This window comes from Mytilus trossulus, chromosome 13 (genome assembly GCF_036588685.1).
Source record: "Mytilus trossulus isolate FHL-02 chromosome 13, PNRI_Mtr1.1.1.hap1, whole genome shotgun sequence".
Lineage (NCBI taxonomy): Eukaryota > Metazoa > Mollusca > Bivalvia > Mytilida > Mytilidae > Mytilus > Mytilus trossulus.
Genome location: NC_086385.1, coordinates 1,739,650 through 1,756,357, shown reverse-complemented (window position 1 = coordinate 1,756,357; position 16,708 = coordinate 1,739,650).

Here is a 16,708-nt window from a genome sequence, read left to right as displayed (position 1 = left end):
ATCTTTACTGTAAACCCAATCCGATTCCTCAAAAATAACTTAAAAAGGGGTTGAATTCTATATTCAGTATGAGTGATAGAGGTTTTTGTTGAGAATCTTACGTTCTAAAGAACTAAAAATACATCAAATTCATATCTTTTAGAATGAAATGTTTGAATTACATGTAACGTTATATATATATATATATATATATATATATATAATTTTATTATATCAGATATTGTTTTCGAAATCATAAAGACGCAATAAAAAAAAACAAAAATACCCAGTCTGGTTGGTAAATGCATTTATTAATCAGTCGAAACACAATATCACTGATCGAAATGTAATTTGTAAACGTTCGTTTTGTTTTATATTAAGTGATATACAATTTTGGGGACTTAGGTTAACCCAAGGGAAGTAATTTTGTGAAGTGAAAGTGAAAGGCAGATGGCAGTTAGGTCCGCTGCTGTATGCCCTGAGGTAATCGGTGCCCTGAGGTAATCGTGGTAATGTGTCATTGATTAGATACGCACGAAAATATAGTTCTTATTTAGATAGATCTTAATACCAAATTTTAATATGACCAAATACCAAAGATGTCAACAAACTTCCCAAATGATTTTATTATTTGTATTCACCGATCATTCATTTCGTATGTACGTGTAGGGCGGGGATGGCTGGTAAAATTATAAACTTTTTTTTTTTTTTTTTACAAAAGTTCAATTAATGATCTGAAGTATTCATTCATGACACGGTTACCTGAGGTAACCCCAATTATAACAACAAATACAACCATTAAACTCAAGTCAACTGAGGTAACTTTATATATACATCACATAAACAATACAAATCTATAAAGTCCTACATTCTAAATTAAGAAATTGTGTAATTAAAATATAAAAGTATACACTAGCAAAGTATGTACTAAAAATTCTTTCTTAACAGGGTAACCTGGGGTAACCCAAACAAAAACAGCAAATACAACCTATTTAACTCAAGTTAATTCAGATCACCTTTACATATACATCACATAAACAATAAAATGTCAATGAATTCCTACATAACAAAAAAAGACAGTGGTTTATTACAGCATAAATGCATATACAAGCAAAGTATTTATTAAGTATTTTGTTATGACAGGGTTACCTCAGGTTACCCATAAAATAGCAACAAGTATTATTCATTAAAGTCGCTTTTCCGATATATCACATAAACAATACACATCGATGAGGCCTACATGTAAAATAAAGAAATTTTTTGATTACAACATAAATGTTTTCACTAGCAAACCATCTAATAAGCATTCTTTTTAATATGGGTACCTGAGGTAACCCCAGACATAATTACAAATATAACCCACATAACTCAAGTTGACTGAGGCCACCTTTACATGTGCATCACATAAACAATACAACTTTCATGAAGTAGAGTAAAGAAGTTTGTTTATTACAATTAATGTAAACACTAGCAAAGTGTCTACGAAGGATTCATTCATTACAGGGTTACCTCAGGGAACCATAACAATAACAACAACTCTAACATCTAACTTTTAACTCAAGTTAACTGAGGTCACCTTTTAATATATATACATCAAATAAACAATACAAATATATAAAGTCCTACATTTCAAATTAAAATATTGTGAAGTTGCAATACAAAGGTATACATTAGCAAAGTATCTACTAAGAATTCTTATATAGCAGGGTTACCTGAGGTAACCAATACAATAACAACAATACAACCTTCTTAACTCAAGTTAATTCAAATCACCTTTAAATATGCATCACATAAACAATATAACTGTAATGAATTCCTACATTTAAAAAGAAAAAGTTGGTTTATTACACCAAAAATAGATATACAAGCAAAATATCTACTGAATATTCCGTCATGACAGGGTTACCTCAGGTAACCCATGAAATAGAAACAAGTATTATCAATTCATATCAAGTTAAATTAAGTCGCCTTTCGGAAATATCACATCAACAATACACATCTATGAAGTCCTACATTTAAAATAAAGAAATTGTCCGATTACAACATGAATGTTTACACTAGCAAACTTTCTCTAAAGCATTCCTCCTAACATGGTACCTGAGGTAACCCCAGACATCATTTCAAATATAACCTACTTAACTGAAGTTAACTGAGGTCACCTTTACATGTGCATAACATAAACAATACAACTTTCATGAAGTCCTACATTTAAAATAAAGACGTTTGTTTATTACAATTAATGTAAACACTAGCAAAGTGTCTACGAAGGATTCATTCATTACAGGGTTACCTCAGGTAACCATAACAATTATAACAAAGATAATCCATCTAACTGAAGTAAACTGAGGTCACCTTTATATGTATACATCACATAAACAATACAAATCTATGAAGTCTTACATTTCAATTTGAAAAAATGTTGAATTACAATATAAATGTATACACTTACAAAGTATCTACTAAGAATTCTTTCTTAGCAGGGTTACCTGAGGTAACCAATACAAAAACAACAAAAACAATCTATTTAACTCAAGTTAATTCAGATCACCTTTACATATACATCACATTAACAATATAACTTAAATGAATTCCTACATTAAAATTTAAGAAGTTGATTTATTACACCATAAATGGATATACTAGCAAAGTATCTACTAAATATTATGTCATGACAGGTTACCTCAGGTAACCCATGAAATAGAAACAAGTATTATCCATTCGTATCAAGTTAACTTAAATCGCCTTTCAGAAATATCACATAAACAATACACATCTATGAAGATCTACATTTAAAATAAAGAAATTGTCCGATTAAAAAATAAAGAAGTTTGTGTATTACAATTAATGTAAACACTAGCAACGTTTCTACGAAGGATTCATTCATTACAGGGTTACCTCAGGGAACCATAACAATAACAACAAAGATAACCCATCTAACTCAAGTTAACTGAGGTCATCTTTTAATATATATACATCAAATAAACAATACAAATATATAAAGTCCTACATTTCAAATTAAAATATTGTGAAGTTGCAATACAAAGGTATACATTAGCAAAGTATCTACTAAGAATTCTTATATAGCAGGGTTACCTGAGGTAACCAATACAATAACAACAATACAACCTTCTTAACTCAAGTTAATTCAAATCACCTTTAAATATGCATCACATAAACAATATAACTGTAATGAATTCCTACATTTAAAAAGAAAAAGTTGGTTTATTACACCAAAAATAGATATACAAGCAAAATATCTACTGAATATTCCGTCATGACAGGGTTACCTCAGGTAACCCATGAAATAGAAACAAGTATTAACCATTCATATCAAGTTAAATTAAGTCGCCTTTCAGAAATATCACATCAACAATACACATCTATGAAGTCCTACATTTAAAATAAAGAAATTGTCCGATTACAACATGAATGTTTACACTAGCAAACTTTCTCTAAAGCATTCCTCCTAACATGGGTAACCCCAGACATCATTTCAAATATAACCTACTTAACTGAAGTTAACTGAGGTCACCTTTACATGTGCATCACATAAACAATACAACTTTCATGAAGTCCTACATTTAAAATAAAGACGTTTGTTTATTACAATTAATGTAAACACTAGCAAAGTGTCTACGAAGGATTCATTCATTACAGGGTTACCTCAGGTAACCATAACAATTATAACAAAGATAACCCATCTAACTGAAGTAAACTGAGGTCACCTTTATATGTATACATCACGTAAACAATACAAATCTATGAAGTCCTACATTTCAAATTGAAAAAATGTTGAATTACAATATAAATGTATACACTTACAAAGTATCTACTAAGAATTCTTTCTTAGCAGGGTAACCTGAGGTAACCAATACAAAAACAACAAAAACAATCTATTTAACTCAAGTTAATTCAGATCACCTTTACATATACATCACATTAACAATATAACTTAAATGAATTCCTACATTAAAATTTAAGAAGTTGATTTATTACACCATAAATGGATATACTAGCAAAGTATCTACTAAATATTATGTCATGACAGGTTACCTCAGGTAACCCATGAAATAGAAACAAGTATTATCCATTCGTATCAAGTTAACTTAAATCGCCTTTCAGAAATATCACATAAACAATACACATCTATGAAGATCTACATTTAAAATAAAGAAATTGTCCGATTAAAACACAAATGTTTACACTAGCAAACTATCTCAAAGCATTCTTCATAACATGGGTACCTGAGGTAACCCCAGACATAATTACAAATATAACCCACTTAACTGGAGTAAACTGAGGTCACCTTTACATGTGCATCTCATAAACAATGCAACTTTCATGAAGTCCTACATTTAAAATAAAGAAGTTTGTTTATTACAATTAATGTAAACACTGGCAAAGTTTCTACGAAGGATTCATTCATTACAGGGTTACCTCAGGGACCCATAACAATAACAAAAAAGATAACCCATCTAACTCAAGTTAACTGAGGTCACCTTTTAATATATATACATCACATAAACAATACAAATCTATGAAGTCCTACATTTCAAATTAAAAAATTGTTGAATAACAATATAAATGTATACACTTACTAAGTATCTACTAAGAATTCTATCTTAGCAGGGTTACCTGAGGTAACCAATACAAAAAAAACAAAAACAACCTATTTAACTCAAGTTTATTCAGATCACCTTTACATATACATCACATAAACAATATAACTTTAATGAATTCCTACGTTAAAAATGAAGAAGTTGATTTATTACACCATAAATTGATATACTAGCAAAGTATCTACTAAATATTATGTCATGACAGGTTACCTCAGGTAACCCATGAAATAGAAACAAGTATTATCCATTCGTATCAAGTTAACTTAAATCGCCTTTCAGAAATATCACATAAACAATACACATCTATGAAAAAAGTAAAATCACAAAAATACTGAACTCAGAGGAAAATCCATTTGAAAAGTCCATAATCACATGGCAAAATCAAGAAACAAAACGCATCAAAAACGAATGGACAAGAACTGTCATATTCCTGACTTGGTACAGGCATTTTCAAATGTAGAAAATGGTGGATTAAACCTGGTTCTATAGCGCTAACCCTCTCACTTTAATAAAGATCTACGAAGATCTACATTTAAAATAAAGAAATTGTCCGATTAAAACACAAAGTTTACACTAGCAAACTATCTAATAAGCATTCTTTCATAACAGGGGTATCTGAGGTAACCCCAAATATAATTGCAAATATAACCCACTTAACTGAAGTTATTTGAGATCACCTTTACATATATCACCCATAAACAATATAACTTCAATGAAGTCCTACATTCAAAATGAATAAGTTGGTTTATTACAATTAATGTAAAGACTAGCAAAGTATCTACGAAGTATTCATTCATGTCAGGGTTACCTCAGGTAACCCCAATTATAACACCAAATACAACCCATTTAACTCAAGTGAACTCATGTAACATTTACATATAATCGCATAAACAATACAAATCTATGAAGTCCTACATTTTAAATTAAGAAATTGTGTAATTACAGCATAAATGTATATACCAGCAAAGTATCTACGAAGTATTCTTTCATAACAGGATTACCTCAGGTAACCCAAAAAATAACAGTAAATATAATCGATTCAAATCAAATTAAGATAATGTTGCAGTCTTTTTATTGACTGCTCCATAGGCTTACATGCAAAACAGCTGATCTTAGAAAAAAAATTCATGTTCATATCATGTATGTACCAAAGTGAAATTGTGATTTAATTGAAAAAAGGGGGTCTTGCCACGAAGAATAAAACGTTACGCAATCGTGAAGTCAACTCCTTTTTTTTCTACTATCTGTTTGCTATTTTTACTAGACCCTCACCACTTCAAGTAAACGTGATATCCTTCCACTTTTTTTGGAATGATATCCCCAAAAGAAGCAAGATTTTTAAAAAAAGTCTATATTTATGTTTCCATTCACCATAAACCTATAAACAAACAGAAAAAATGAGTTCAGAAAATAATTCAGTCTACTAAGTTATCTGTAAATCTCATTCTTGTCTATCTTTATGAATACCCTGACCATGCACAGTTGTACTGTGGTTCACTGAGGTAACCTGACCATGCACAAGAGTACAGTGGTTCCCTGAGGTAAACTGACCATGCACATTAGTACAATGGTTCCCTGAGAAAACTTAACATGCACAGTAGTACAATGACTACTGAAGTAATCTGACCAGGCAAGGTAGTGTAATTGCTCTCTGATGTTACCTGACCATGCACAGAAGTACAATGGTTCCCTGAAGTAATCTGACCATGTACAGTAGTACAATGGTTCCCTGGGGAAACCTGACCATGCACAGTAGTACAATGGTTCCCTGAGGTAACATGACAATACACAGTATTGCAATGGTTCCCTGAGGTAACCTGGCCATGCACATTAGTACAGTGGTTCCTTGAGTTAACATGACCATGTACAGAAGTGCAATGGTTCCCTCAGGAAACTTGACAATGCACAGTAGTACAATGGTTCCCTGAGGTAACCTAACCATGAACAGTAGTACAATTGTTCCCTGAGATAAACTTACCATGCACAGTAGTACAATGGTTCCCTGAGGTAACCTGACAATGGACAGAAAAACAATGGTTCCCTGCAGTAACCTGACCATGTACAGTAGTACAATGATTCCCTTGGGAAACCTGACCATGCACAGTAGTACTGTGGTTTCCTGAGTTTACTTGACCATGTACAGTAGTACAATGGTTCCCTGAGGAAACCTGACAATGCACAGAAGCACAATGGTTCCCTGAGGTAACCTGACCATGCACAGAAGCACAATGGTTCCCTCGGTAACCTGACCATGCACAGAAGTACAATGGTTCCCGAAGGTTAACTGACCATGCACAGTAGTACAATGATTCCCTGAAGTAATCTGATCATGCACAGTAGTGCAAAGGTTCTCTGAAGTAACCCGACCATGCAGGGTAGTGCAATGTTTCCCTAATTACTTACCATGCACAGTAGTACAATTATTCCCTGAAGTAACCTGACCATGCAGAGTAGTACAATGATTCCTTGAGGTTACCTACCATGCACAGAAGTACAATGGTTCCCTGAAGAAACCAGACCATGCACAGTAGTGCAATGGTTCCCTGAGGTAACCTGACCATGCACAGCAGTACAATAATTCCTTGAGGTAAACTCACAATACACAACAGTACAATGGTTCCCTGAGGTACCATGACCATGCACAGTAGAACAACGTTTCCCTGAGGAGACTTGAACATGCACAATAGTACAATGGTTCCCTGGACAGTAGTACAATGGTTCCCTGAGGTTACCTGACAATGCCCAGTTGTAAAGTGGTTACCTGGTGTAACATGACTATGCACAGTAGTACAACGATTCCATGAGGTTACCTGCCATGCACAGTAGTACAATGGTTCACTTAAGCAACCTGACCATACACAGTACAATGGTTCCCTGCAGATTAGTATAATGGTTCCCTGGGGTAACTTGACCATGCCCAGTTGTACAGTGATTTCCTGGGGTTACCTGACCATGCACAGTAGTGTAATGGTTCCCTGAGGTACCATGACAATGCACAGTAGTACAATAGTTCCCTGAGGTTAAATGTAGAACAATGTAGAACAATGGTTTCCTGAGGAAACCTGACAATGCAGAGTAGTACAATGGTTCCCTGAGGTACCTTACCACGCACAATGGTAGAATGGTTCCCTGAGGTAACCTGATCATGCACAGTAGTGCAAAGGTTCTCTGAAGTAACCCGACCATGCAGGGTAGTGCAATGTTTCCCTTATTACTTACCATGCACAGTAGTACAATTGTTCCCTGAAGTAACCTGACCATGCAGAGTAGTACAATGATACCTTGAGGTTACCTACCATGCACAGAAGTACAATGGTTCCCTGAAGAAACCTGACCATGCACAGTAGTGCAATGGTTCCTTGAGGTAAACTCACAATACACAACAGTACAATGGTTCCCTGAGGTACCATGACCATGCACAGTAGAACAACGTTTCCCTGAGGAGACTTGAACATGCACAATAGTACAATGGTTCCCTGAGGTTACCTGACAATGCCCAGTTGTAAAGTGGTTACCTGGTGTAACATGACCATGCCCAGTAGTACAATGATTCCATGAGGTAAACTCACAATACACAACAGTACAATGGTTCCCTGAGGTACCATGACCATGCACAGTAGAACAACGTTTCCCTGAGGAGACTTGAACATGCACAATAGTACAATGGTTCCCTGAGGTTACCTGACAATGCCCAGTTGTAAAGTGGTTACCTGGTGTAACATGACCATGCCCAGTAGTACAATGATTCCATGAGGTTACCTACCATGCACAGTAGTACAATGGTTTACTTAAACAACCTGACCATACACAGTACAATGGTTCCCTGCAGATTAGTATAATGGTTCCCTGGGGTAACTTGACCATGCCCAGTTGTACAGTGATTTCCTGAGGTAACATGACAATGCACAGTAGTACAATAGTTCCCTGAGGTTAAATGTAGAACAATGTAGAACAATGGTTTCCTGAGGAAACCTGACAATGCAGAGTAGTACAATGGTTCTCTGAGGTACCTTACCACGCACAATGGTAGAATGGTTCCCTGAGGTAACCTGATCATGCACAGTAGTGCAAAGGTTCTCTGAAGTAACCCGACCATGCAGGGTAGTGCAATGTTTCCCTAATTACTTACCATGCACAGTAGTACAATTGTTCCCTGAAGTAACCTGACCATGCAGAGTAGTACAATGATTCCTTGAGGTGACCTACCATGCACAGAAGTACAATGGTTCCCTGAAGAAACCTGACCATGCACAGTAGTGCAATGGTTCCCTGAGGTAACCTGACCATGCACAGTAGTACAATAATTCCTTGAGGTAAACTCACAATACACAACAGTACAATGGTTCCCTGAGGTACCATGACCATGCACAGTAGAACAACGTTTCCCTGAGGAGACTTGAACATGCACAATAGTACAATGGTTCCCTAGACAGTAGTACAATGGTTCCATGAGGTTACCTGACAATGCCCAGTTGTAAAGTGGTTACCTGGTGTTACATGACCATGCACAGTAGTACAATGATTCCATGAGGTTACCTACCATGCACAGTAGTACAATGATTCACTTTAGTAACCTGACCATACACAGTACAATGGTTCCCTGCAGATTAGTATAATGGTTCCCTGGGGTTACTTGACCATGCCCATTTGTACAGTGATTTCCTGGGGTTATCTGACCATGCCCAGTAGTACAATGGTTCCCTGAGGTAACCTGACCATGCACAGTAGTACAATGGTTCCCTGGGGTAACCTGACCATGCACAATAGTTCAATGGTTCCATGAGGTAACCTTAAAATACACAGCAGTACAATGATTCCCTGAGGGACCATGACCATGCACAGTAGAACAATGATTCCTTCAGGAGACTTGACCATGCACAATAGTACAAAGGTTCCCTGCACAGTAGTACAATGCTTTCCTGACGTTATCTGACCATGCCCAGTTGTACAGTGGTTCCCTGAGGTAACATGACCATGCACAGAAGTACAGTGGTTCCTTGTAGTAACATGACCATACACAGTAGTACAATGATTTCCTGAGGTAACATGGCCATACACAGAAGTACAATGGTTCCCTGAGGTAACCTGACCATGCACAGTAGTGAAATGGTTCCCTGATGTAACCTGGCCATGCACAGTAGTACAATGCTTCCCTGAGCTAAACTTACCATGCACAGTAGTACAATGGTTCCCTGAGGTAACCTGGCAATGCACAGTAGTACAATGCTTTCCTGAGGTTACCTGACCATGCATAGTTGAACAGTGGTTCCCTGAGTAACCTGACAATGCATAGTTGAACAGTGGTTCCCTGAGTAACCTGACAATGCATAGTATTGCAATGGTTTCCTGAGGTAACCTAACCATGCACAGTAGTACAATGGTTCCCTGAGGTAACATGACAATGCACACTGGTTTCCTGAGGAAACCTGACAATGCAGAGTAGTACAATGATTCCCTGAGGTACCTTGTCACGCACAGTGGTAGAATGGTTCCCTGAGGTAACCTGACCATGCACAGTAGTAGAGTGGTTCCCTAAGGAGACATGACAATGCACAGAAGTTAATGGTTCCCTCGGTAACCTGACCATGGACAGTAGTACAATTATTCCCTGAGGTAAACTGACTATGCACAGTAGTACAATGGTTCCCTGAGGTAAACTTACAATACACAACAGTACAGTGGTTCCCTGAGGTACCATGACTATGTACAGTAGAACAATGATTCCCGAAGATAACATAGCCATACACAGAAGTTCAATGGTTCCCTGAGGTAACCTGAACATGCACAGTAGAACAATGGTTCCTTGAAGTAACCCGATCATGCACAGTAGTACCATAGTTCCCAGAGGTAACCTTACCATGCACAGTAGTACATTGGTTCCCTGAGGTAACCTGGTCATGTATAGTAATTTACATAGGACCTTAGGTAACCTTGTCATGTACAGTAATTTACAGATGACCTGAGGTAACCTGGTCATGTAAAGTAATTTACAGATGACCTGAGGTAGCCTGTCCGTAACAAAAAAAAGAACATAGATGTAATCTGGACTGACTAAGCTGACGAAGGGAGTTATGAACATTCAATTGTGGTAACCTGAGGTTTGTAGAAAATAAGCGTTTTGCAAAGTTTATCTGTGGTAACATGCAGCTTGTACAATGACCATGAAGTTGTGACCTTAGGTAGCCTCACCATATTCTAACATTCAGAGACATATTTATATACAGTAGTTAAGAAATGACATTAGTTAACATGTGCACATGGCCATGTATAGAAATGCAGAAGTGCCCTGAGGAAAACTAAAAAAAAATAGTGTTTTGTAAAGTTTATACAAAGTGTGGTAATACGAGTATGTGCAGTAATACAGAGTAACCTCACCATGTACAGCAATACAGAGGTAATATTAGGTAACCTCACAATGTTCAATCATACAGAGGTAACCTGAGGTAACCTCACCATGTGAGCAATCATAGATATGATCTGAGATACAGGAAATACACAGTAATTTAAAGATGACCTAAGGTTATCTGACCATGTACAAAAGTCCACTTGAGGTGTGAGGTGTTTCCTTGAACGTATCCAACATCTCTCACATAAGATTGATTAAGACAATTAACATTTTAAAAAAGCAGTTATATACTATATAATCTGTGCTTGTAATTACGTTACTTTCAAAGTAATGTCAAATGAAAAAAAAATAGACTACTGTTCGTACTGCAATGTTTCTCTTTTTTAATACTGGTGAATAAAATCCTTACAGTGTGTACTGGCTGGTCATCATCGCGTATGATACGATTTTAATACTCATACACAGCTAATGAATATTATGCATGAATATAGATAAGATCAGCACGTGTAGCCATAGACTTAGAGTTGTAGATTTGTAGTGTAAATATATAGATGCCGTTTATAGAATACAAAATTAGATCAGAAACATAGTTATTAAAATTGAGAAAGGAAATGGTGAATATGTCAAAACGACAACCACCTGACCATAGAGCAGACAACAGCCGAAGGCAACCAATGGGTTGTCAATGTAGCGAGAATTCCCGCAGCTGTAGGTGTCCTTCAGCTGGCCCCTAAAAATAAGCATAATAGTTCAGTGATCATGGACGTCATACTAAACTCCGAATTATACACAAGAAACTAAAATTTAAAATCATACAAGCCTAACAAATGCCAGAGGCTCCTGACTTGGGACATGCGCAAAATTGCGGCGGGGTTAAACATGTTTATGAGATCTCAACCCTCCCCTATATATCTAACCAGTGTAGAAAATTAAAAGCATAACAATACGCACATTATAATTCAGTTCAAGAGAAGTTCGATTCCGATGTCAAAAGATGTAACAAAAGAAAATAAATAAAATGACAATAGTACATAAATACAACAACAGACTACTAGCAGTTAACTTACATGCCAGCTCCAGACCTCAATTAAACTGATTGAAAGATTATGTGTTCATCATATGAATATCAGACACAATCCCTCCCGTTAGGGGTTTAGTATCATACTATCATAAAATATATGAGAAGAACATAACCCGTGTCATGCCAACAACTGTTTATTAGAAATAGATGTGTTTAGTTCCGATTCAAAGACTCTATCAGTGAATCAATATTAAAGCCAAAATATGCAATCTTTAATGACCTGACAACCAGTATCGTAACTATATCCCTTTTAAATAAGTCTATTTAAAGGTTTTGTTAGTTTCTGAGGACAATACTTACATTTTTGTTCTTTATATAGAATATTTCCATAACAAAATTGGATGTGAAATACCTGAACGTATAAGATGTCTGCATGTTGAGTTATATTTACGAATTATTTCCTTATACTGATGATAAAATTTAGTAAATGTTTTGACCCGTTTGTGATATCGAAAACCATGGTGTAATAATTTTTTAGTAATACATAAATTTCTCTCGCTAAAATCTAATACGTTGTTACATACACGAGAGAATCGTACAAGTTGAGATATATAAATACCATAAGATGATGACAAGGGAACGTCACCATCTACAAATGGATAATTAACAATAGGAAATGAAAAAAACATCTCTCTTATCAACATTTTTTGTATTAATCTTCCAGTTTATGATATAGATATCAAGAACGAGGAAAGGGCAGTGGTCATTGTTATCATTAGCTTTAATTAAAGTAAGCTCTACAGGATAAATGTCTTTAGTATACATACGGAAGTCGTTATTATTGAGAGCCAATATATCATCCAAATATCTATTATAAGTATTGTTAAAATTTTGTATCAAATATTGTTTTGATGGGTCATTGCTAATTTAAGTCATAAGTTGTAACTCATAACAATACAAAAACAGGTCCGAAATAATTGGTTCACAGTTAGTCCCCATTTGAATTCCAATAACTTGACGATATACGGAATCTGTAAAGCGAACAAAAATGTTATCAAATAAAAATTCAAGCGCATAAATAGTATCAAACCATTTCCAATTGACAGAGTTCTTTTGTTTATTGCTACTAAAAAATGATCGCAAAGAGTTTGAACATATGTACTCGCATTCCGACTTTTTAAATGCCCAGTTAATTAGGGATGTGAATTTTGTCTTAATAAGAATATGAGGCAAAGTGGTATATAGGGTAGAAAAATCAAAACTTTGAACAGATTTAAAATCACCAATATATGCATGCAATTTATCAAGTACTTCCAACGAGTTTTTGACACTCCAAAGGTAATTAATTCCATTATTTTCAAAGGCCTTATTTGAACAATTTATTATCAGGGTTTTTTTTATTGTACCAAGTGTACTAGTAAGTAAAACAGACAATTTAGTAGTTGAACAATGGTACAGTGGCGGGTCCAGGGGTGTTCTGGGTATAGGCACCCTTTTTTTGGAGATCAATGCATTTGAATGGAAACATATAGTTGGAACCCCCTCCTTGTGTCCTTGATTGGGAACCCCCTTTTTTAAATGGATGGATCCGCCACTGCCCTCCTTGCAGTCGGACAAGATGGACTGATTTTCAATAACCTACCTATTAAATGTTATCATTTTCTACTTATGTTACTTTAAAAGAAGTAACCAAAATCAATATATGCGTAATCTGTCCATATGTTAGTGTCATATATTATTAACTATTTTAAAGCCAATCGAGTAAAATACGGATCTTTAAATGTATGCTTTGCTTAAATGATAAAGATTTATGATTATTTATACTTTGATATAATTGATGGAATACTTTTCACATATCGATTGTTTGTACAACTTTTATGAGAAAAAAAACCGTATGTGCCTGCCCCAAGTCAGGAGCCTGTAATTCAGTGGTTGTCGTTTGTTTACTAGTATGTGCTCACAGGCACTTGTCTCAGAAAAAAAATGTCCTATATACCTTATTATAACACAAGGTACTTAACTTGCATTTTAGAAAAATGTTGGGTGGTGACGAAGTTCCGTTATATGCCGCTTTATAGGCTGTAAATCCCACTGAAGCCTGTTTTGTCGTAAATCTAAATTGATTTATCTTTACAATGGTGTATAACATGCCTACATTTATTGTCGGAATCATCCGTAGCAATCCTACCAAAGTATGTCAATCGTTATAATTTTGCAAACCGCTGAAGAATTGGCAATACACGCGTCATGCTCCTTGTATATCTCGGTTTCCGATTGGTCAATTCTATGGGAAAGTCTAAATGATTCTCGGAGTTATCTGATCTTGTTTCATTTCATACGTAAAGTCAAGAGAGAGTCTGCAAGACATAATTGACGTCATGGGAAAATTTGTAACTTAGACATACCACAAACAACACTTGTTAGATTTTTTCACGGTATATCATACATTTTTACTAACTGTATGATAAGTTCTATTCATACGAAAACTAACAGGTTTTTTTACAACAATTATTATAATAAATCATTTACTGCGGCCGTTTATTGCCAATTCTTCAGCGGTTTGCAAAATTGTTACGATTGACATACTTTGGTAGGATTGCTACGGATGATTCCGACAACAAATGTAGGCATGTTATACACCATTGTATAGATAAATCAATTTAGATTTATGATATAACAAGCTCTAGTGAGGTTTACAGCCTATAAAGCGGCATATAACGGAACTTCGTCACCACCTAACATTTTTCTAAAATGCAAGTTAAGTACCTTGTGTTATAATAAGGTATATAGGGAAAAAAAATTCTGAGACAAGTGCCTGTGTATGTGCTACATATTTGTTATGTTCATTTGTTTTATATAATTAAGGCCGTTAGTTTTCTCGTTTGAATTTGATTTCATTATTATTTCTGAACCAATTATAGATGACAATGCGATATGGACTTTGCTCATTGTTGAAGGCCGTACGGTGACCTACAGTTGTTAATTTCTGTGTCCTTTTGTGGACAGTTGTCTCATTGGGATTTAAACCACAGCTTCATTTATATATATGTATCATTATTGAACGCATACATATCGTTATCTTGGTTCTCCTATTTTAGTTGTATATATATGTATATATAAAGTGCCTAGAAAATCAACCTAACGATGTTAGAGTAGATTTGATTCGTAACTTCCTCCCCGTCGCCGGGGCTGGAACCTGTACTTTATTTCTAACTTATACGACAACACCGCCTAGCATTGTGCAGAGACCTTATCCCCTCCTCTAACTCTAGCTAATAAAAATAAGCTTCCGTTTCGGGAGGTGTTACCTGCTCGTAGGAATTAAACAAGGATCTCTGATACAATACACGAAGTATTTATTTTTAGTGTACAGAAATGATAACTACTCATCTCTCTCTCTCTATATATATATATATCTACTACCCCTTTCGAATAATCAAAAAATAGTACACAAAGAAGCTTTAAATAAAATACATTTCAAACAAAGATAAGAAAAAACCAACGAAAGTGGTAATTATTAAACAATTTTGCATTAGTGTTAATGCTAATCTTACAGTGCAAGATGCATGCAGTACACTTAAATTCAAATAATGCCGTGACAGTTTATAGCGATATTTTTTGTAACAGCTCAGTGGCGGGTCCAGGGGTGTTCTGGGGATAGGAACCCTTTTTTTTGGAGATCAATGCATTTGAATGGGAACATATAGTTGGAACCCCCTCCTTGTGTCCTTGATTGGGGACTCCCCCTTTTTTTTTTAAATGAATGGATCCGCCACTGCTCCTCATGCAGTCGAACAAGATGGACTGATTTTAATAACCTAGCTATCTATTAAATTTTATCATTTTCTACTTGTGTTACTTTAAAAGAAGTAACCAAAATCAATATATGCGTAATCTGTCCATATGTAAGTGTCATATATTACCAAACACAATGATAGTCAAATTTTCAACAGGACATTCACGAAACTTAGGCAGCAATCATTTCATTTTCAAATTTGTTTCTAATTGTTCTGCCACTATATGTAATGCTAAAATTGAAATGAAAGAAAAAATGTTTTCGACCTTTCTCCCCCCCCCCCCCCGGAAAATCAAATGTTTGCTGCCTTAGGCATGTGTGGATAACTTTTATTCTTTAATAGTTAGTTTAAATAATTGTATATACATTTATTTACATAAACCTCTATGAAACCAGTTTTTGACAACTATTATTATAAAAGTTTTAATCGCCATTCAAAATTGTTATCTTTTTATTTATTTAAAGTCATTTACGTTTCACTAAATAAATATCTGTTCACGTTGCAATGATCACAAATAAACCAAATATTTGGATTTTTTTCGTGAATTATTTATCGTAACTTATTGTAAAAAAATGTATGTGTTCCTGTTTTCTCCTATTTTTCGCACATATACTGTCAGTCGAAATAGAAAGTACAATGATGTATTTTTAGTTTATTCTATTTTTAGATCATGTTATTACTACGCATATGGGCACTATTGCCACGATTACCTGAGGGCACCGATTACCTCAGGGCATACAGCAGCGGACCTAACTGCCATCTGCAAGTGAAAGTAGAATGTAAACAAACCGATTTATTCCACAGGGTGAGATAACACGTTACACTATTAATAATTATACAAGTTGTTTGTTAATGAAACTTAAACCTCTGTTTTGGAGGATTTTACTGTTTATAGGCTAATTTAAAAGTAATTTCACGGGTTAATGTTTTAAAACGTTTCTTGTAT